At 46.7% G+C, this 21880-nt stretch overlaps 1 protein-coding gene across 4 annotated transcripts in view; it reads right to left on the bottom strand.

Annotated features, from left to right (window-relative positions):
• Positions 1-21880, bottom strand: part of LOC138966263 (microtubule-associated serine/threonine-protein kinase 3-like) — a 211480-nt gene that overhangs the window by 71989 nt on the left and 117611 nt on the right. The window lies entirely within an intron of this gene.

The raw sequence follows: 21880 nt of genomic DNA on the forward strand, positions 1-21880 counted from the left end.
CCTTGTTAAGTGTTTCTTGTATAGAACATAGTCAATGTTTGTAAAGATTTTAGTCAAGCAGTATGTAAGAAATGTTAAGTCCTTTGTACTGGAAACTTGCATTCTCCCAGTAAGGTCATAATTATATTGTACTACGTTGCAACTGCCCCTGGAGCAATTTTTTGATTAGTGCTTTTGTGAACAAGAGGCTCTATCCCACCCCCCCCCCCCCTTTCCCCGTCGCGATATAACCTTGAACGGTTGAAAACGACGTTAAACACCAAATAAAGAAAAGAACAAGACTGGCCTTCAACAGAGCAGTGTCCTCACCACACGGCGACGGTAATGGGGAGGGGGTTGGTGGAAAGAACAAGATATAGAACGATCGTGTGTGCGTGTGATTATGGGTGTGTGTGTGTGTGAGTGAGAGAGCGAGAGAGAGAGAATGATAGGGAGAACACACACACACGCGTTTGGGGACAAGGATGAAGACAGAGACAGAGCGACCTTTAGGGAACAGGCTAAGGGGAGAGAGGAAAAGCAAAATCAATAGATGGAGACGAAAGCGCTGAACAGCAAAGCCCTCGGATCAAAGAAAGAAAGTATTATCCTCTGCTGAAAGCTGCATACGTGTGTGTGTGTGTGTGTGTGTGTGCGTGCGTGTGAGTGGAAGAGAGAAAAGGAGAAAGAGAGAGAGAGACAGAGAATGAGAGAGATTGAGAATGAGACAAAGAATGAGAAAGAGAGACTTAGACATATTGATATATACACACACACACACGTGAGTGTGGTGGGGGGGGGGGGGGGAGCGGACACAAAACCGATTTAATAGAACAAGAAAACTAGGGGACATCATTGCGATGAGAAGGTCATCGTCTGCATTCTGTGACATCTTCGCAGAAAATTACAAGACGGATTTTTTTTTTTTTTTTTTTTTTTTATATAAATAGAAAGGCTTCATCTCCTTTACACGTTTGGGAAATCAATGGTCACTGTTGGGAATTCCAGGGCAGATGAGGAAAACGGTAAGAGGAGTAATAATGGCGATCGGCGTTGTTTCGACCACTGATTGAAGATCACAGGTAATCAACACTAGCTGTGTTTGAGGGTAATCATTGATGATACAAGGTCTGGGTGGTACTGGTAGCGGTGTGTGTGTGTGTGTGTGTACCCCCCCCCCCACACACACACAGAGGACTTTAGACAGACAGACAGGGGTGCATGCAGAAGACGGAAAGACATGCCCTAGGAAGGATATCTTGATATTGATTTTAATAACGACTCTTCGCAGAGACTTGAAGGAAAACGAAATCAATGGTCAATTTTAGAACAACCCCCTTCCTCCCAAAGGCTAAGCAGAAAATTAAAATGGCAGGAGGAGTAATGAAGGCAATCGACGTTGCTTCCAGCACTGATGGACAATAACAGGTCATCACCAGTAGTTCCACACGACGATGGGGTCATCTCACACGCCCCCCACCCCATCCCCCCCATCTCTCTCTCTCTCTCTCTCTCTCTCTCTCTCTCTCTCTCTCGATTTCCCCCTCAATGGGTGAGGGCAGGATGAAACAAGTCGTGTAAAGCGAAATTACTACATTTAGTCAAGCTGTGGAACTCACAGAATGAAACTGAACGCACTGCATTTTTTCACAATGACCGTAGTCCGCCGCTCGTACAAAAGGCAGTGAAATTGACGACCCTGTTTAGCGCGGTAGCGGTTGCTCTGTGCTGCATAGCACGCTTTTCTGTACCTCTCTTCGCTTTAACTTTTTGAGCGTGTTTTTAATCCAAACATATCATATCTATATGTTTTTGGAATCAGGAACCGACAAGGAATAAGATGAAATTTTTTTTAAATCGATTTCGGAAATTTTATTTTAATCATAATTTTTATATTTTTAATTTTCAGAGCTCGTTTTTAATCCGAATATAACATATTTATATGTTTTTGGAATCAGAAAATGATGAGGAATAAGATGAACGTAATTTTGGATCCTTTTATAAAAAAAATAATTTTAATTACAATTTTCGGATTTTTAATGACCAAAGTCATTAATTAATTTTTAAGCCTCCAAGCTGAAATGCAATACCAAAGTCCGGCCTTCGTCGAAGATTACTTGGCCAAAATTTCAATCAATTTGATTGAAAAATGAGGGTGTGACAGTGCCGCCTCAACTTTTACAAAAAGCCGGATATGACGTCATCAAAGACGTTTATCGAAAAAATGAAGAAAACGTCTGGGGATATCATACCCAGGAACTCTCATGTAAAATTTCATAACGATCGGTCCAGTAGTTTACTCTGAATCGCTCTACACACACACACGCAAAGACAGACAGACAGACAGACAGACAGACAGACACACACACACACACACACACACACACACACACACACATACACCACGACCCTCGTCTCGATTCCCCCTCTATGTTAAAACATTTAGTCAAAACTTGACTAAATGTAAAAAGAATATATTTGCATTGCTCATTCTCATTGTTCATTCTGTTAGCCTCGGTAACTAAAGTTCAAATAAAAAATCTCTCTCTCTCTCTCTCTCTCTCTCTCTCTCTCTCTCTCTCTCTCTCAGCGCGCGCGCGTGTGTGTGTGTGTGTGTGTGTGTGTGTGTGTGTGTATACGTGGGGGAGAGATAATGCACTTATTCCCATCAATCCTTAGTCAGTAGTTGTCTAACCCAGACCACTGCAAGACAAGTTGTGATCGCTACCTTTGCTGAACATGCTGTTTAAACAAGATCGATCAAACGGATTTACAAAAGAACACGGGTAACCAAGGGTACCGAGTAGATACAAGAAGAGACAATTCAGAGAAGAAAGACGAAGAGAAGGGAAGAGGGAAGAATCAAGTTCACGCACACATCAACCTTAACGTAAAAAGTCAACGGTAATTGGGGACACACACACACACACACACACACACACACACACACACACAAGCCGCCCCAGCCCTTCCCCCGACACACACACAAATCAAAAGCAACAGCAACCGCAGAATACAGAAAGTGGAAGAAAGTCAATGATCATTCATCTTTTCATTGTCATAGCAACGAGATGTAGAGTCACTAAGCACAATGCAATGGAAAGAATGGCACGCAACAAGACAGGAAGCCGGACCAAGGCGATCCAACCTTTAATGTGCCATTTCTTCAAGCATTACATGGATTTAAATAGTACTACACTATGCTTAGAAACTTCTTTGTTTCCCCAAAGCACAATGTAGATAAAGGCTGCTTCGAGAGAAAAAAGAAAGGTAGGAACAAATAGGTAGGAAACAAGCAACACATTTCAAAATGGCAGCTGGTGAAAAAGGCGGCAATAAGGACTACCAAATACAAAACATGGCCACAAATAAACAACTATGCTTCGCTTTTGTCAACCTTGAAGGAACAAACGCAAGGGAAAAGAAACAATATCAAAAAGTTGGGGAGAAAGAGTAAAATAAACAAAAAATAAAAGAGCAGGTGTGCTGATGGACACAAATCTGACATGAAGAAGGAGAGAGCTAGCAGCCAACAGACCCTGTCCCGTCCGCCTCCCTCATCACAGTCTACAGTACGCCAGATTAACCCCTCCCCCTTGAAGTCAATTAGCAGAGTGGTCATTACGTGTGTCTGGTGGCTACCGCCCCGGTCTCTCAGCACCAGAGCTATCGATCACTAGACCAGGTCCCAAAAATCGCCACAGACTCCGACACGCAGACAGCGTGCAATATAGTCAGCCTCCTGTGTGTCTGTGTGTGTGTGCACGCGTGCGTGCGTGCGTGCGTGCATGTGGTGTGTGCGCGCATATGTCTGTCTGTCCGTCCATGTATCTGTCCATGTGTCTGTCCGTCCGTCCGTCCGTCCGTCTCTCTCTCTCTCTCTCTCTCTCTCTCTATATATATATATATATATATATATAATGTGCTGTAACGTTGCACTGCTTTGTGGGAAGCTCTCCCCTCTCTCTCTCTCTGCGTTTCTATCCTGAGACACGTAAGCGCTCTGTGATCTGGCCACCCCAGTGAGCCATGAATACTTCATAATACCAGGGTGGGGACAAAACACGGATCAATAGGCCTGAAATCCCAACAGCCAGGTTTTCTGTCTACTGGCCCACGTCAAATCCCAGCATTTATGTGCATTTCATCCATGAACAATAACCATTATCTCCCCCATAGGGCGTAATGGGTTGCGTCATTTTAGCTGGAAGCTTTCGCTGGGTGTTCTCACCTTGCAAGTAAACCAGGGTCAGCCGTCATGAGCGTAAATTGTACACGTGAGCATAATATCGTAATTCGTGCAGTCGCACGCTACTAACAGCGGCAGATCTGTTTGTGTCCGGCAAAATACTGCCAATTTCCGGCTAAGGAGACCCCCGTCGTGATGATACCAAAGAACACACTGGTATCTTCGACCAGAATGATCACCACCCCCCGTCTCGTCCAATACTAATTAAAACAACTATTATTTTCTTATGTATTTATTAAAAACAGGCTGATGATGTGAAACGTTAATATTCGGGGATTGGTGGTGGTGGTGGTGGTGGTGGGGGGGGGGAGGATACAGATGACAGTACAGGACAAGGAACTTAGTCGATAAATATCGACAGGGGGCCGACAAATGGTTTAAATGTGAAATGTGTGTATATGGGTGTGGGTTTGAAACAAACAAACAAACCAACCCATGTGAACCCCGGGCCGCAGGCCTTCGATGCAGTGATTGAAAAAAAAAGGATGTTCTCAAATGGTTCAATTCTCATTTGGTCTGATTCTCAAATGGTACCGGTATACTTTCCCCCCCCCCCCCCCCCTGGCCGCAGGCCTAGGATTAAAATTTTATAGACACTGACCTTCTTCCCAGGGGTCATTGACCCAGTTTTAGCTATGAGAGGTGGTTCCCCTTTCATATCTGAGAGAGGAAACACTTCCTGCACCCGGGTCAGTGACCGAGTTTAACCTATGGGGAGTTTAACCTATGGGGCGGTCTCTTTGATGTCTTGAGAGGAAACTTGGCCAGGGTAGTACATGCACCAGAACTGGTGGACACCATGGACAAACATGAAATCGAAGCAGTTTGCTTGAGGGAACGGTCGTCAGCAACTCAAACTTCTCTGTTTTCTTTTTTTTAAGAAAATCTGACTTTCTTTGTGGCCCCCTGACTCCGCCCCCCTCCCTCTGTAAGGACCCCCCTCCATAAGGACCGATTTTTGTCAACATTTTCAAGGTCGCTAGAGAGGGGTTCCACTGTATGACCTAACCGCTACTGGCAGACGGCCTCAATCTTCACGCACATAGACGAGATTAATAGGTGCTTGGTTTTGGTATTTTGAATTACATTACATTAAACCTTTGTTGGGCTTCATGGTCATGGCAACAGCCATAATAATATTACATTTTGTATAATATTATATTTCAGCATATGTGAATTACATGTCATCATACCAAACTGTCATACATTTTTATTCCTACATTCTTTCTTTATTTGGTGTTTAATGGAAAATTTCCTAAATAAATTATCATTTAATTAATATACTTACCCGAATCACATTAGCATTGAGTCACCTGAGATGCTTATCACTGAAAAACGCTTACCCGGCTAAAGAATTTAAAGGGAAGCAACCCCATCACCAAAACGAAAGTGAAAGTAGCTTTGGTAATGGGCCAGTACACCGGGAGTTACCTCCCATACGGGTGTATGCCACGTCACTTCCTCTAGGAACACGTGCCTATTATCATACGGCTTTAAAAAATCTTAAAACCATAAGCGGGGCAGGTGGGAGGGAATACAGTATGTGATTCGGGTAAGTATATTAATTAAATGATAATTTATTTAGGAAATTTTCCATTTAATATCATATTCTTACTCCGAATCACATTAGCAGATAACATCAACAAGGCGGTGGGCTAGAAATGAATCAAAACTCACCATCAAGTTCTGGACAGGAACTGGCCTGCTGCTATGAGCGCTGGAAGGCCTCTGGAGCCATCCTGTCGAAGAGCTGTGACGTCCCGAAGATAAAAGTTTATGAAAACATCTTCGGAACGCCAATACGCAGTTGTCAGCACCTCCTCTAGACGTCTGGAGCGCAGAACTGCCAGAGAGGATGCCCACGCCCTCGTCTCATGGGCTCGGGCCGAGTCAAGTGGCAAGGAGGGCATAACCCCCCCCCTCTTTGTGCGCCTCCACTCATAAGCCTGCTTGATGAGCGAGGACACCCACCGGGCCAACGTTACCTTCGACAAATCTTTCTCGCGCCTAGTAAGGAGAGAGATAAACAACAACTTCTGAGAACTAGACCGAATCGGCTGAGTCCGGGCTAAGTACAGACGAAGTGCCCTCACAGGGCAATTGACCGAATCGGGGTCACCCGGGGCCAACGCGCTGGTCAGAGCCTTAACTCTAACCAGCGGAGAGGCCTGCCCCGGAGACTGATTCTTGGCCAGGAAATCAGGCCGGAAACGCAAAGATGCGGAACCGTCCGGCTCAAAGGAGATATCTCCAGGCTGACCCGACAGGGCGTGGACCTCGCTACCCCGTCGGGCCGTAGCCAACAAAAGGAGAAACAGCGCTTTGCGAGTGACATTGAACAGACTGGCCTCGCTTAAAGGCTCAAAATCCGCAGAACGAAGGAATTCCAGGATTAAAAACAAGTCCCACTTGGGAGCGGGCAAACGAGCTTTAGCTTCCTTAAGAGCAGCCCCTTTAATGACTGCAGCTATAACGCCCCCGACTCGAACAGAACGACCAATCTGCTGAAGAGTCGCCGAGATAGCGGAGCGCCGGACCCTCAACGAGGAGACTGAGGCGCCCTGTGAAGACATGAAAGAGAGGTGGTTAGCGACCTGAATAGAGCGCGGAGCCACCGAACTCACCCCTCTAGCTGAACACCAGGCAGTCCATGCCTTCCAGTGGGAAGCATAAACTGAAGAGGTGGACGCTCTATGCGAGCGAGCCACCAAGTCCAGAGTCAAAGACGACGCCCCAGAGCGCTTCAGCGAGTCCCGAACAACTTCCACACGTGAAGCTTCAGAAGACTGGGCTCCTCGTGTGGAATGCCTGTTCGGGGCTGCACTAGTTCCCCTCGCACGAGTGCGAGAGGAATGGGGGGCCCTTGGGCAAGCCGAAGAAGATCTGGAAACCAGACCTGCGACGGCCACAGAGGAGCGACCAGAAGAAGAAGGGCCGGCTCCTCCATCTCCGCTTTCCGGATTACTCGGCTGAGTAACGGAAAGGGAGGAGTCTGAAGATCTGTATGTGCCCCCCAACCCTCCCTGGACGCATCTGTAAAGAGGTCCAGGTCGGGGAGGGGCACGACGATCGGAACACCTCTGCAGACCCACTCCGTGTGCAACCACGGAAGGGTCGCAGACCGGAACCATCCCTGCAAAGGGATGAGGGCGTCCCAGTCCACCAGAGGAGAGTCCACAAACGGCTTCAGCGCGAACTGAAGCGGACATTTGTGGACCCGGCCCAGTGAAACCAGAAGAGCCATAGACTCCATCTGCCCCAAGATGGAGGCGAGCGAGCGGATGGAAGCCATCAGGAGAGGTAAAGTGGAGCGAATCTGAGCTTGGAGCTTGTCCACCCTTCTCTGAGAAGGCTGGACAGTCCAAGCGACCGTGTCGAAAGACATCCCCAGATAAGTGAATGTCTGTGACGGGGTCAGCTCCGACTTTACCCGGTTGATCGAGAACCCCAACCAGTTGGATTCTCGAAGAACCGTCAGGGTATCCTGCGAACAGCCGCTCTGGGACTGGTTCATGATGAGCCAGTCGTCCAGATAAGCCCGCAGACGGATACCCTGGGACCTCACCAGTGCACAGACCTGTCTCACCACCGTGGTGAAAATCCACGGTGCGAGAGACAGCCCGAAAGGGAGTGCGCGAAACTGGTAGATCTGATCTCCCCACCGGAAACGAAGCCATTTCCGGTCGGTCGGATGCATAAGAATGTGAAAGTATGCGTCCGTGAGATCGATCGAGGTCACCCAGTCTCCTGGGCGGAGAGAGTCTCGGACAGAGGCTGGCGTCTCCATCTTGAATTTTATCTCCCTCAAGAAAGTATTGAGGAGAGATAAATCCAACACGGGACGCCATCCTCCTGATGCTTTGGGAACAGCGACCAGACGCCCGTAAAATCCCAGGGAGCTGTGGACCCGAACTCTCTCCACCGCGCCCTTCTGCTCCAGGGAGGCAATTTCCGACTGCAAGACGGAACGTGCTTCCTGCGAGAAGGGGGGCTTGAACCGCGGAGGCACTCGGGTAAGAGGCGCCTTTTCCTCCCGCCAGAGTAGACGGAAGCCCGAACTCACCACTCCCACAATCCATTGGCTGTCTACTACCGACATCCAACGAGAAAGTGCCCGGGAGGGGCCTCCCGCCATCACCAAGGTGGAGGGCGGGAGGGAGGTGAGATCGGGAGCGCTTCATTGGGGGTGTGGCTTACTTCCAGAGCCGCCACGCCCCCTCCCCGATGCCGTCCTCTTCTTCCCACCACGAGCGGCCGGCGAAGCCTGCCGCTTCTGAGCTGGCTTGGGGTTAGACGATGTCTGAGCCTGCTTCTGTTTAGAAGGCTGAGACTGTTTCACCCCCTTCAGAGTGTAGTCAAGGAACTGACTGTCCTTGTTTGACTGAATCTCCTTCTGTCTGGCATCCAGTGCCAGCGGACAGAAGAGAGACTCCTCTGAGACCGGGGAGACTCTCAAGGTCTCCCTAGTAGCCAGCTCCGTGAATTGGGACTGCGAGAGGAAGAGATCCCTCCTGCAGAGTACCGCTTGGGTGTACTGCAGGGAGGAAAGACGCAATTGTTCCTCATTGACCTTGGCCAATGCGGTCAAAAGCGCAGAGACATCGTCCGCATTCTGTTCTTCACTGAGAGTGAAAGGAACTAGCGAATCGGTCAATGCCCGAGACAGAGCCCGAACGAGAGTCTCCGCAATGGAGGACAGTTCGATCTGCCGACGTCCAACCTCCTCAGCAGAGAGGAGGGAAGCCTCGGAAACCGGCAAAACCGAATCACGCTTGATCGGTTTAGTCAGAAGAGGCAGCAATTCCCGGGAAACCGGAAGGGTAGCCCTAGGGAGTGCAAAAGACGCCAGCCAATTCTGGCTCTGATTGGGCATGCCAAGCTTCCTATTGGCCGTAGGCACGAAGGAAGAGGCTTGGGCAGCTGAAGCCACCCACTGCTGAGCTGATTCCGGAACTGGACCAAAAGGAAGCAGTAACGGAACAGGCACTGGCCGAATACCACTCCCCGCATGTGCTGGACGAACCAGTGAATGCGAAAGTTGGTAAGCCACTGACGGAGACTCGGCGAACCGGAAGGAAGAAACATCCTCCTGTGCCGGCCGGAAGTCCGCCATGGCAGAAGGAACGAATGATGCGGAAGAGTCCGCAGCCACCACCCCTTCAGGAAAATAACGAGACGTTACTTCCGCCGCGACGTCAAGAACAGACTTGAGCTTCGACGGAAACACGCCCCGCGACTCCTCGCTGACCACTGATGGAGCATCAGAATAGTCACACGTGGAACCATGACCGAAGTCACCAGTTCCGGAAGCAGAAGCATGCCCTGGCAAACCGGAAACCGGAAAAGCCTGAGCACTAACGTCATCCTGCCGCCCAAAACCCTGTGAAGGTAAAGGGTAAGCAGGACGACCATCCGCAAAAACCGGAGCTGGATGAGCTGACGTCACTCCCCCGACTGAGTGGAGTGATGCCTGCTCAAGCCTAGGCGCTTGAAAGCCGGAAGGCGCACGCTGTAATCCACTATCTGGTATCCGGAAGGAACCACCAGAAGAGGAAGAAGCGTTTCCGGCCGAAACCGGAAGTGTAGTCAACGGAACCGCAAAATGCGGAAGTGAAGACTGCACTGGTTGACTTCGCGATCCGGAAGGACCGGAAGTCAGTGAATACTCCATCCTGCCGCGACCGCCGTAGCGTGCCGGAGCGGACGGATCATCACTTCCGGCAAGTGCCGGAAATGCGGCAGTCGAAACCGACTGCCGCCGCTGTTCGAACAAGTCCGGGGCCTCGTAGGTTATCGCCGGAAATGAAAGATCAGCAAGGTATCGGTCGTGACCCGATGCGAAAGAGCTGTCCCCCGAAGGAGAACGTCCAGGCGCCTCACGAGGGCTATCGGACCAGCTCTGCTTACCAACCGACGCTGAAGAGGGAGGACGCTGCTCCAAGCCGGAAGTGGAGGACAAAGACACGGAAGCCAATGCCCGGACGTCACTGCCAGATGCCGGAAACGCCGAACTGCTGGCGACGGAACGCTGAAATTCTGCCTGCACCAAGCTGCGGATTTCTGGAACCAGTGACTTTAACAGAGAGGAAACCAACGCACCTTGTCCAGGTGCTAACAAAGAAGACGAAGTCTCCGATGTAGAGACAGGTGCAGAAGTAACAGTAGCGCTAGGCGCCGCAAAAGAAGCAGAAGTAGTAACAGCGCTAGGCGCCGAAATTGGTACAGCCAACAAAGTGTTACGCTCTTGGTCTGTAACAAGTAACGTTGCTTTGGAAGAGGAAGACTTAGCCTTAATTTTCCCCTTGGGGTCCGACTTGCCACGGCGCTTGTCTGAATCAGACATGTTGACAACAACACGTGGCAACGCGAAAAAATTTACTGAAACATAAGTCTAAACGACTGGAAAATTCAGTAAACACACGCACTAATGCGTTAACAAAATACTATAGCTAAACTTGCCCCACAAGCAGAGGCACGGAGAGCTACAAACAAAGTCACACGAGCTAGAAAACTAACTCACACAACAAAATGGCGACACGCAAGACACTGACACAAACGTCAACAACACGTGGCAAAGTAAAAAGATTTACTGAAACGTAAGTCAAAACGACTGAAAACACAGTAAACACACACGCTTACGCGTCAACAAAATACTAAAGCTACACTTGCCCAAACAGAAAGAGGGCACGCAGAGCTACTAGCAAAGTCACACGAGTTAGCTAACTAACTCACACAACAAAATGGCGAAACACGCAAGTCACTGACACACAAGTCCGTAAAAAACGGACAACGTACAGTAACGAAACAGCACAAACAACCAACAACAAACGGGAACGAGCTCACCAAACTGTAGGCAAGGCGAGCAGACAAGCTGGGTAACGTGGCCGGCGGGTGTCACTCAAACACACAAGGTCAGCCACAGAGCGTCAAAAAGTGAACCGTCCTCTCCGAGGTGAAAAAGACGTATGATAATAGGCACGTGTTCCTAGAGGAAGTGACGTGGCATACACCCGTATGGGAGGTAACTCCCGGTGTACTGGCCCATTACCAAAGCTACTTTCACTTTCGTTTTGGTGATGGGGTTGCTTCCCTTTAAATTCTTTAGCCGGGTAAGCGTTTTTCAGTGATAAGCATCTCAGGTGACTCAATGCTAATGTGATTCGGAGTAAGAATATGATATTAAACGTCGTTTTCAACCACGAAGGTTATATCGCGACGAGGGAAAGGGGGGAGATGGGATAGGGGAAAGGGGGGAGATGGGATAGAGCCACTTGTTAAGTGTTTCTTGTTCACAAAAGCACTAATCAAAAAATTGCTCCAGGGGCTTGCAACGTAGTACAATATATGACCTTACTGGGAGAATGCAAGTTTCCAGTCCAAAGGACTAAACATTTCTTACATACTGCTTGACTAAAATCTTTACAAACATTGACTATATTCTATACAAGAACCACTTGTTTGTTTGTTTATTTGTTGCTTAACGTCCAGCCGACTACGCAGAGCCATATCAGGACGACACAAGAACCACTTAACAAGGGTAATAAGTGAAGAATTTTATGGGTGAGAAAAGGAAAGTAAAAGGACTTTGGGGAGGCAGAAATAGAGAAGAAACAAGAAAAAGATCCTAATTAGGTTCACGGCATCGAGAGTGATGCGACCTTCTCTCAGAAATTAGTCGAGAAGGCTCCCCCATCCACCACCCGGGGGACGCGCCTCTACGCCAATATTCCTACATTATTCTGATTGATCACAACCAAACCTACTATCATTGGACACATCCAAATGCAAGCGCCTGTTCTTGACAATTTCCCTCTGATCTAAATATAAAATCAGTGCAATTTCCTGGGTCGGGCTTTGCCACAGACACTCACGGTTTGGCCAGTAGGTAAAATGTTCAATGTATTTTCTGATTTGTGCACAAAAGCTTTTTCTCTCTTTTTTTTTTAACATAACAATGTTTAATGTCACTGTATGTTTAAAAGACCATGGTCACATTTGTAAAACAAATGTTAAATTAGAAAATAAATAACATTTTGGTTCATGATTTTTTCCTACACCTGTGCTAAAAATAAGAAATAAAAATGTCGGTATATAAGTCACTAAAATACAGCAAAGTATGAATGGTTTGAGTTTGTTGCGGTTGACCCTGCACAGGTCGACCTAAGATGTTTTTGTTGAACAATTTTGCCGTCACCCCTCCCATAGGGTGACGTATTTCACAACTTCCTGTGTTACACAGACTCAGTGATGACCAATTTTGCCTTCACCCCTCCCATAGGGTGACGGATTTCACAACTTTCTACTGATGAACAATGTTGCCTTCACCCCTCCCATAGGGTGACGGATGTCACAACTTCCTGTGTACACAAACTGATGACGTATTTCACAACAAAATGGCGCTGCCCATGGTCAACCTTGAAACTATCCGTATGAATGGGGGCCTCCTGGCCCCCATAATAAAGATACATTCCTTCTCGTAAAAGCGACCATGTTCACACCCAAAGATGTCTTCAAGCTTTTACACTGGATAAGAGCATCTTTCACTTTAAACATCAACAGCACAGATTCTTCTTGTGTAGAGTGGGGTTTTCATGTTAAAATTATTTTCAAAAGTGCAGGCGGCAAGGACGGCGTCTTTAAGTGGAGAGACAAGTTACGCTATTGTTCTGACATTGTACTATTCATTGGGGGTCATTCTCCTATCGATTTCATATTAGGGAGAAACTAGACATACCCTGGGGAAACAGTGGCTGCTTATAATAATGGAACATTTATATCATATATATAAATACACAACACACTGCTCTCGCCAATTATATTGTCCTGCAGTGAACATCTAGGCGTGTTCGCTTGAACTGATATGATCTTTGTGACTACCTTTCATTATAAATTCAGTGCCATAAAAAAATAATATTTTCTGACGTGTCAGATTAAAAAAAATATTCATTCTGAATCAAACACACTTTGAAAGAAAAAGAAACAAGGTTTTTAATTATATCTTTGGTTCACGCTTGTTTCATTAACAGACAAACTGGTTTTTCCTGGAGAGTATACAAATAAATAGGCAGGGGAACGTTTTCTGGTTGGATGTGAAGGAAGAAAGAAAACAAAGGAAGAAACACAGAGAAAAAGAGAGACAGAAAAGAGAAAAGAAACGTAGAAAAAAAAGAAGACCCAAAACGTTAGAAAGGAAGCAACGATTGGGAATCAATGCTTTGCTATCATCAAGCCTATTAAGCCCTTCCCCCCACCCCTCCCCCCCCCCCAACTTTTTGCTGCTGTGTTACAATTGCACATTTCTCAGTGTATTAGGGCAGCTGCAGTGTTCTCTCCCTCGCGGAAATTTAGCTAAATGGATTTCCGTCGGAATCGTGGGCAAAGGTGAACAAACTAGTGCTGCAAAATCAAACCACTAGCAGCTGGGTGCTGGCAGGTTGGCTTCACAACTCTGTTAAAGTCATACATATGTTTCCACACGCCAAAGAAACAACACAGAAAGAACGGGAAAACAATCGCAAGAAGAAATAGGAATAAGTAAAGTAGAAATAAATTACAAGACACATACAGCAGGGAGGGGGTGCGCGGAGTGGATATACAAGAAAAAAATGAGGTATGGATGGAAGAGAGAGAGAGAGAGAGAGAGAGAGAGAGAGAGAGAGAGAGAGAGAGAGAGAGAGAGAGAGAGAGAGAGAGAGAGAGAGAGAGAGAGAGAGAGAGAGAGAGAGAGAGAGAGAGAGAGAGAGAGAGAGAGAAAAGATCGTCGAGGATTAAGTTCTTGAAATGTCTGACAGACCACTCAGGAATTGTTTTGAATCTTAAGCTAAATGTGCATCAAGACACACATTTTGTAGTCCTGGCATCCCGATAGGCTGAGGCCCCAACCTACAGGTTTGCTTCCATACCAAAAACGCCTCCAAACACGGGAAACAGAGGCAACAGCTCCGCTTGAACCTCAGAAACCAAATGTGCCTCCAGACACACAGATCCCTTCGACGGCCGAGGCTGTGGCCTCTAAGGTTCTCTTGTACCAAACCGCCTCCTGACTCTGCATCAGATTTCTTGCGCTGGCATCTGCTTACATAGACCCACATTAAGTCACCACCGAGTGGTAGACACAGACGACATTTGGTAGCACTGACTGCCAGCTTCACGGTAAGCGCGGCTCTGCTTGGGCGGGAATGTTCTGAGCAAAACACTATGTGTTACTCCATACCCCCCGCCCTCCATGGAACTTCTTGACCCCAACATATTGGGTGGGGAGTTTGCCCAGTCGGCAGAGGCGCTGGCTTTAAAAAACCGGTTGTTACTATCGTTACTATCAGTGTGGGCTCAACCCCCAAGTTCGGCGCGGGATGTGTGTCCCAGAGTCAACTTTGAGCAGACTCTCCTCGGTGTCCGAACACCCCCCGTGTGCACGCATGCGCACGATACAGATCCCAGGGTCACAGCGAAAGCCTAAGGCCTTGGAAACACGAATACATGCATGCAAAAATACTGAAGCCCCGGTGTCCGTTCGGCCAACAGCCCATCAAAGTAACCATTTCAGCACTGACCCAAGACGACCCAACCCGGTCCCTAGCCCATTTCAGGTCTCCTCTAGCAGCCGGCAGTCTACTGTCTACCCCCCCTCCCCCGCTGCATTATTATTATTGTTTATTGTTTATACGAAGCCGGGTTTTCCCGTGTAACATGCCCCTAATTGGCTTTGCCGTGAGGGCGTAAAACTTACATTTTCTTCAGGAATTGTCAACATCCCAGAGCGAGCGGAACGGTGTACCACAATGCTGGGGTTAGAACACTTTCATCACGTTGAGAAACATTATGATGGCTATTGCTGACTCAAACTGGCTGATTGAGTGGGTGTTAGAATGCGGGTTAAAACCAAGCCAGCACACACGTTTGGGAACCCCCCCCCCCCCCTGTTTAATATTTCGGAGCCCTATTGTCCTGATAGATAATGTCATTACAGGTTAGCCATGCACTCAATTAGACTCTCTCTCTCTCTCTCTCTCTCTCTCTCTCTCTCTCTCTCTCTCTCTCTCTCTCTCTCTCTCTCTCTCTCTCTCTCTCTCTCTCTCTCACATGCTGCACGCATAATCTACAACCACGATTTTAAGGCATTGTGTGAATCGCTCGACCAGAACAACTCTGAACATTTGACGGCAGTACAACGATCTTGAATCGCGATCTTTTTGTGGTTCTCTTAAGATGTTTTACACACACAAAAATTACCCCCCCCCCTCCCCCCCAAAAAAGAGCCTGTTACCCGATACAAGGCCAAACAACCTGCCCACCTAAAATCGCATCAATACATTTTGGTCTTCTGTGCTTCTCCTAAGATATTTTACACTGTAAAATATTGTACAGTGTTAAACAAAAAGTAAATCCTGTTGCCTGATACAGTGCAACCAATGGTACCCACCATGGTAATTCCACCCACCTGGGATGGCCAGGCAACGAGATCGCCGACGACGTGTGCGACCCCGGTGTCGATGGTTGAAGTCGTCAAAGAGCGGCACGTGCAAACTGTCTGCATGACCGCTGCCGTGACTGAAGGACTGGCTGAACGACTGACAGCGGCTGTGACACGGGTTGTTGCAGTGGGCCTGAACACGGTGCGACAACAACTCCGGTTGGTAGCGGTGTAGGGGTACAAACCCGTGGTCATCCATGGTGAGTCTTGTACTGCGGCTATCTATCACACGACGAGCGTGTATGTGTATACCCTAATGGGCGTAATATTCATGTTCAAGTTGCCAGATATATATATCCATGAACGCAAAATTCACCTTGAAGCTTCCAGTTGTACGTGACAAACAACAGAAGAAGAAATATCACTCACACGTTTCTTTAACACAATGACCTCTCGCAAAATTCATCTCGAAGCTTCCACCTGTTCATGGCAAACAGCAGAAATTCCCTCACAATCCGTCGCCCGTTCACAACAGTACTATGGCAACACGTTGTGCCCAATGTTAACAGCGTTTCATAGCTCAGACAGACACTTGACACATCTTTCTGGGGTCCTCAGATGTAGAGGAGTTTCCCGCTTGATAAAACCTGTATCACACACAAAACTGGATCAACACACAGCTTTCAGCAACACCACCAAATCCCTTGATCCGACATTTTCTTTACAGCGTTTGCCGTAAACGATAATTATCTCCACTTTGATCACACAATTCCAAGCAACGGGTTAACGGAAATAACAAATACTGAGACGGAGGGTATAAAAATCACAAATATTTCAACGGAGGGTGTAACACTAATTGAAATCACAAAATACTCCGACACAAAAGGCTAACGCGTAGAAAGCTTCGCGTGGAAGTCAAGAAAGAAGTGTTGTCCATTCAGCAGAAAATCCACCCGAACCATGGGATGAGTGGACTCCACCTGACGACGCGTGCAGGAAGACGGAGGCGGTTTGAGCAGAGAACGTGGGGTTTGGTGACGTACTGGTTAGAATGGCGTACGTAACGAGTATTGAAGTTCGTGTCGTGATTTTAACAGTAACTTCACTCCAAGACGAAACTGGAAGGAGCAGACGTGGAAGATTGCTTCAAGGGCCAACCTTCATCTTTTTAAGGCTGTTTCTACCGCTAGCCATTAACTACTTCACAGAGTTTACTGTCTAGCTACTTCAAGATTTGTAAAGTCCAGATTTTAAAGGGAAAATGCGCTACAAGAATGAGCTAGGAATGTTGCTTGAAGTGCCAACGTCCACCTTAAGAAGGCTATGTCTTGGACCAGCCATTACCTACTTGACTACCTCTCCCTATCGATCCCCAGAGGACACACACCGTGCTGCCGCCACTCTTGTGTCCCCCTCTTCCACAGTCTTGACGCGGCTCTCGCTCCACCAGCTCAACGCGACCAGCTCGCCGTGCACTATCCTCACAGTCTGCTCACATCTCACCGCCTCTCTCTAGGGCTGCATTGTCAGCACAGCATGCTCACCACTTCAACTTGTAGGGTCACTTGTTATTGTTTTTGCAATGAAGAAATGTGCATTCCAGTCAGTAAGCTCAGTTGCTGTTGTAGTGTTTCCAATCAAGAAATCTGTTAACTTCTTAAGTGGCATCTGTTTACTCCACGTATGCATAGCACTTACATCTGTTTACTCCAAGCAGGCACAACTCTCACTTTGCAATAGTTGCTGTTGTTGATTTCCAATCAAGAAATCAGTTTATTCCACATTAAGCGGAGCACGTACGTTGCAGTAGTTGCTTTTCAAACCAAGACATCAGTTTAATGAGTAAAAGAAAGCCATGGTTTGGTTTTGTGGAGTTAGTGTAGAGTCTTCACGCTGTGCGGCAATCCTAACCTGCCCACACCCCTCTCTACGGCTAGTTCTTCACAGTCTCCCCAGCCCTGCACTCAGGTTGGCTAGTTCTTCACAGTCTCCCCAGCCCTGCACTCAGGTTTTCAATCACTTTATTTAGCTGAATAACGGTTCAGTCAAGCAATCAATTTTATCAAAGAAATAGAACTTCAGCCAAGCAATCAATTCAATCCGCACAACGTCTTGGAGTTTACGGAAGCTGCTGTTCGTGAGAGAGACGGCTCTTTTCTGTCCCTGGTTGTCACAGCACAGTCGTCACTTTCATCGACCACTTTGGGTAATTAATCAAGCAAATTAAAAAAATTAAACAATCAATTGGACACATCAGGGTTTTTTGTTTGTTTGTTTTTTAAGAGAAGATTCTTGAAGCTATTGCACGCGAGACTCGGCCCTCCCCTGTCTTTTGTTGTCACAACACAGTCAAGTAAATGTTATGAATTAATGTTAGTTGTCGTTTTTCAGAAAATCAATCAGTTGAACTAGTCAAAATACACAATAGTCCAGCAAGCAAGTGAATCAACAAAACACAACAGGTGCTTGTTACTTGTCTGACGAGACTGTCGTGTGTGTGGATAGTGTCACAGCACGCCCAAGTCACTGCTATCGATCCCTCTGTGGAAAGGCAACAACGATGCTGACCTATAAAAGCAGTCAAGGAGAAGAACGCCCTTTCAGAAAACTCCTCTCGTTTCCTGTCTCCTGTCTTCCAAGCTCCGTGTGACATTAAAACGTCTTGATTCTGTTGGAAACGCTACAGTTAGACCTCTGTTCAAAGACCTAAGCAAGCAGAGAGGTTTGTGTACAGCTCATAGTATTGCCGCAAGCAAGCAGTATGCGAGCATTACGCTCCAGTGCTTTCTTTCTCAGTCTCTCTGCCACCAACGATGTATAGTGGCGGTCAACGAGGCTGGATGACCGCTATACAAACTTAAGCCCTTGGCGACACACATGACACGTTGATGAACGGATACTCATTACTGTCACAGGTACCTGGATGATAACCATTTCTAACTATCAGCTGACGGTTGCTAAGTAACAACAAGAAGGGCAAAGCCCATACGACTCACATGCTTGACCTTGACTTTTACATGACCTTGACCTTCAGGGTCAAGGTCAAATAACTAAACCTAGCAATGACATCATACACTAAGAACTGCTTTACACATTTTTCCTACCAAAATACATGTGACCCAAGGTCAAGGTCATCCAAGGTCATGCAACACAAAGCTGTTAATTCAAGACATAGGAAGTACAATGGTGCTTATTGGCTCTTTCTACCATGAGATATGGTCACTTTTAGTGGTTCACTACCTTATTTTGGTCACATTTCATAAGGGTCAAAGTGACCTTGACCTTGATCATATGTGACCAAATGTGTCTCATGATGAAAGCATAACATGTGCCCCACATAATTTTTAAGTTTGAAACAGTTATCTTCCATAGTTCAGGGTCAAGGTCACTTCAAAATATGCATACAATCCAACTTTAAAGGACCCTTGCGACCTTGACCTTGAAGCAAGGTCAACCAAACTGGTGTCCAAAGATAGGGCTTACATTGCCCTGTATAGCATACATAGCTAAGGTTGCCATTCTCGATAACTTCAGAAAAAAAATGCGAAAATGTGAAAAATTTTCGTTTTTAAGACAACAATTACGGCCCCTGTGACCTTGAACTTGAAGTGAGGTCAAGTTGCCGCACATGTTTTTTGAGATCTTGTAACCATACACCATCAGGCCACATCAGGTGTTGATAGACTTAATAGTGTCCAAGAAATATCCAACGTTAAAGTTTTCCGGACGGACGCCGGGACGGACGCCGGGACGGACGGACGGACGGACGACTCGGGTGAGTACATAGACTCACTTTTGCTTCGCATGTGAGTCAAAAATACAACAATGCTGACGGTATTTCAAGCCCCATTATTGTAAGCTCTAGCAGGCCTGAAGACTGATTGTCAGCCCAAACTGCGCTCACATCAAACCAGGCCCGTCTCCATGACACAGCGCTTCGGATGGTGGTTTACATTTACATCACGTCTGCCATGAGCAATCGATTCCTACAACCCTAGCAACCACGGCTAAAACGCACAATCGACTCATTGTATTCTTTGACAGGGAGCTGCTTTTTTACACTGATAGAAGTTGCTGGTATCGCCATTTTCCTTCGGCCACAATTAAGACATTGATATAACCAATGTTAAATAAGATTTTCATATCCCACGTTGTCATCTATGACATTTTAAGTCAGCGAGGTTTTAGAGACACTATCGAATTCTATCACAGTATCAGACAAGCTGTTTACTCAGGTAGTTAATGATAACCAACGTCGAATTTCCCCCTTTGTTCAGTTGTTAAAAAAAAACCCACTTAAAATAGGTTTCCCAGCAATTATTCTCTGAAGCAGCAATTAGTCTGGAATTCAGAATCCATTTGAAGATAGGTACATATTCTGAAGTGGGTTTTGTTCCTTGACCATGAAAGCAAAAACGCTAAATATCCCAACACTTCTTACATCTGCAACGATTGACGGCTGCTTAAAGACACACCTTACGATAATTTACTCCTTGCTGTATTATCTCTGACTGAGCGCTCTCACACTGTGCAACAAGTTAAGCATCTTCACTGAGTAGCGGTGAAATCGATGTGAGATTTCTGTCTCCAGTCCCGGTGTGTTCACCGGAAAGACTTTGACTTCAATCGACCTTTCTTTCTCTCACCGCTACTTCATCTCTGAAGAGCCCGCCTAGCGAGTTCATTTAAACATCACACGGTATCTTGAGCAATCGATGTCTTGCTTTCCATCTCTAGCTCGCTCCCTCACCATCAAGGCTCGCCTCGAGTGCACTGCAAGTTATTTCTTCTTGTTTCAAACAATAGGATATTACATCAGTGCAGGTTATCTTCTCGTTCCAAACCCTATTGCATATCGTCAGTGCAGGTTTTTATTTTTATTTCGTGTTTTAAACCCAATGGCATTTCATCGGTGCAGGTTATTAATTTGTTCAGGTTATTTATTCTTGTTTTAAACTTTAAAACCCAATGGCAGTTCATTTAGCGCAGGTAATTTTCTTCGTGTTTCAAATCGTATGGCATTTCATCAGTGCAAATTAGTTCTTCTTATTTCAAACCCTATGGCATTTCATCAGTGCAGGTTATTTCTTCTCATCTAAAACCCATAGGCCTTTTAATTATTCTTCCTAAAAGGTCAGACTTCCACTGCTATAAAACGACTTTCTCCGTCAATAAATTTCTCTCCGCATTTCAAACGACCCTTACCTTCTAGGGCTGTCATGCTGTAACGCGATAACATTCTGCTCGCGCCTCAAAAGACCCCTAAGTTACCTTGCCCTAAGTAATGTCACCTCCTCGAGCACAGTTTTCTTCAAAAGGGAACTTGGGATGAGTTCCTGAAGGCGATCAATACGACAGTCACGCTCACACACAAGACGCCGAACAACACAATCACAATGCACGCCAGCAAAAGATCACAGGAGAGTAGGGCGCGACACACAACAATTCTACACGTTAACAAAGGAATGAGAGACAAAGCTATATTTTTCCTGAACACACACAAGATTGGAGTTGACTTGGGCGCGACACACAAAGAGTCCAAACGTTGACGAACGCAAGAAAGAAACAACAATTTAATTTCTACACGCACAATAGAACCGAATAGAACGCGACACAGTCTAACGACGACTTGGATAAGAAAGAAACATTTATTTTCGTCACTGCATATGTACAACTGAACAGAGCGCGAAACATTAAAAAAAAAAAGTCCAAACGTAGATGAAACTGAGACACGACAGTTTCCTTCAGTAACACTTGAACAAATTGAGAAGAGAACGAACCATTCATAACAGTCTAAACGTTGTCGAGAGCCACATTCACAGAAGAGGAGAGTTTGTCACGAACCACAAAACGGTCAAAACGTCGACGACAGACCAAAAGACAGGCATAACCGTTTCCTTTCTACGCAGTCGGGGTTCTGTGCTAAATGTTAACACAGTGCGTATGGTCAAGTCCCGGTGTGTTTCGTGCCCCTCGTGGCCCCGTGGTTTGTGATTGTCTGGCCTGGTTCCTTGTGGCTACACCACACACTCACACCGGGTGACCACGCTGGTTTGTTTCCCTACGGTGTGCTGGACAGGCCTGCGGGAGCCCAAGTCGATCGTTGTGTGTGTGTGTGAGTTCAGTGCGGGATGGGATTCGTTGGCTGCTGTGTGCGAGTGGGATCTCGGTCGTCACAGCAATTCACGCACATACTACAGTGCGAGGTAGAGAGAGAGAGAGAGAGAGAGAGAGTGTGT

Source organism: Littorina saxatilis, linkage group LG5 (genome assembly GCF_037325665.1).
Source record: "Littorina saxatilis isolate snail1 linkage group LG5, US_GU_Lsax_2.0, whole genome shotgun sequence".
Taxonomy (NCBI): Eukaryota; Metazoa; Mollusca; class Gastropoda; order Littorinimorpha; family Littorinidae; genus Littorina; species Littorina saxatilis.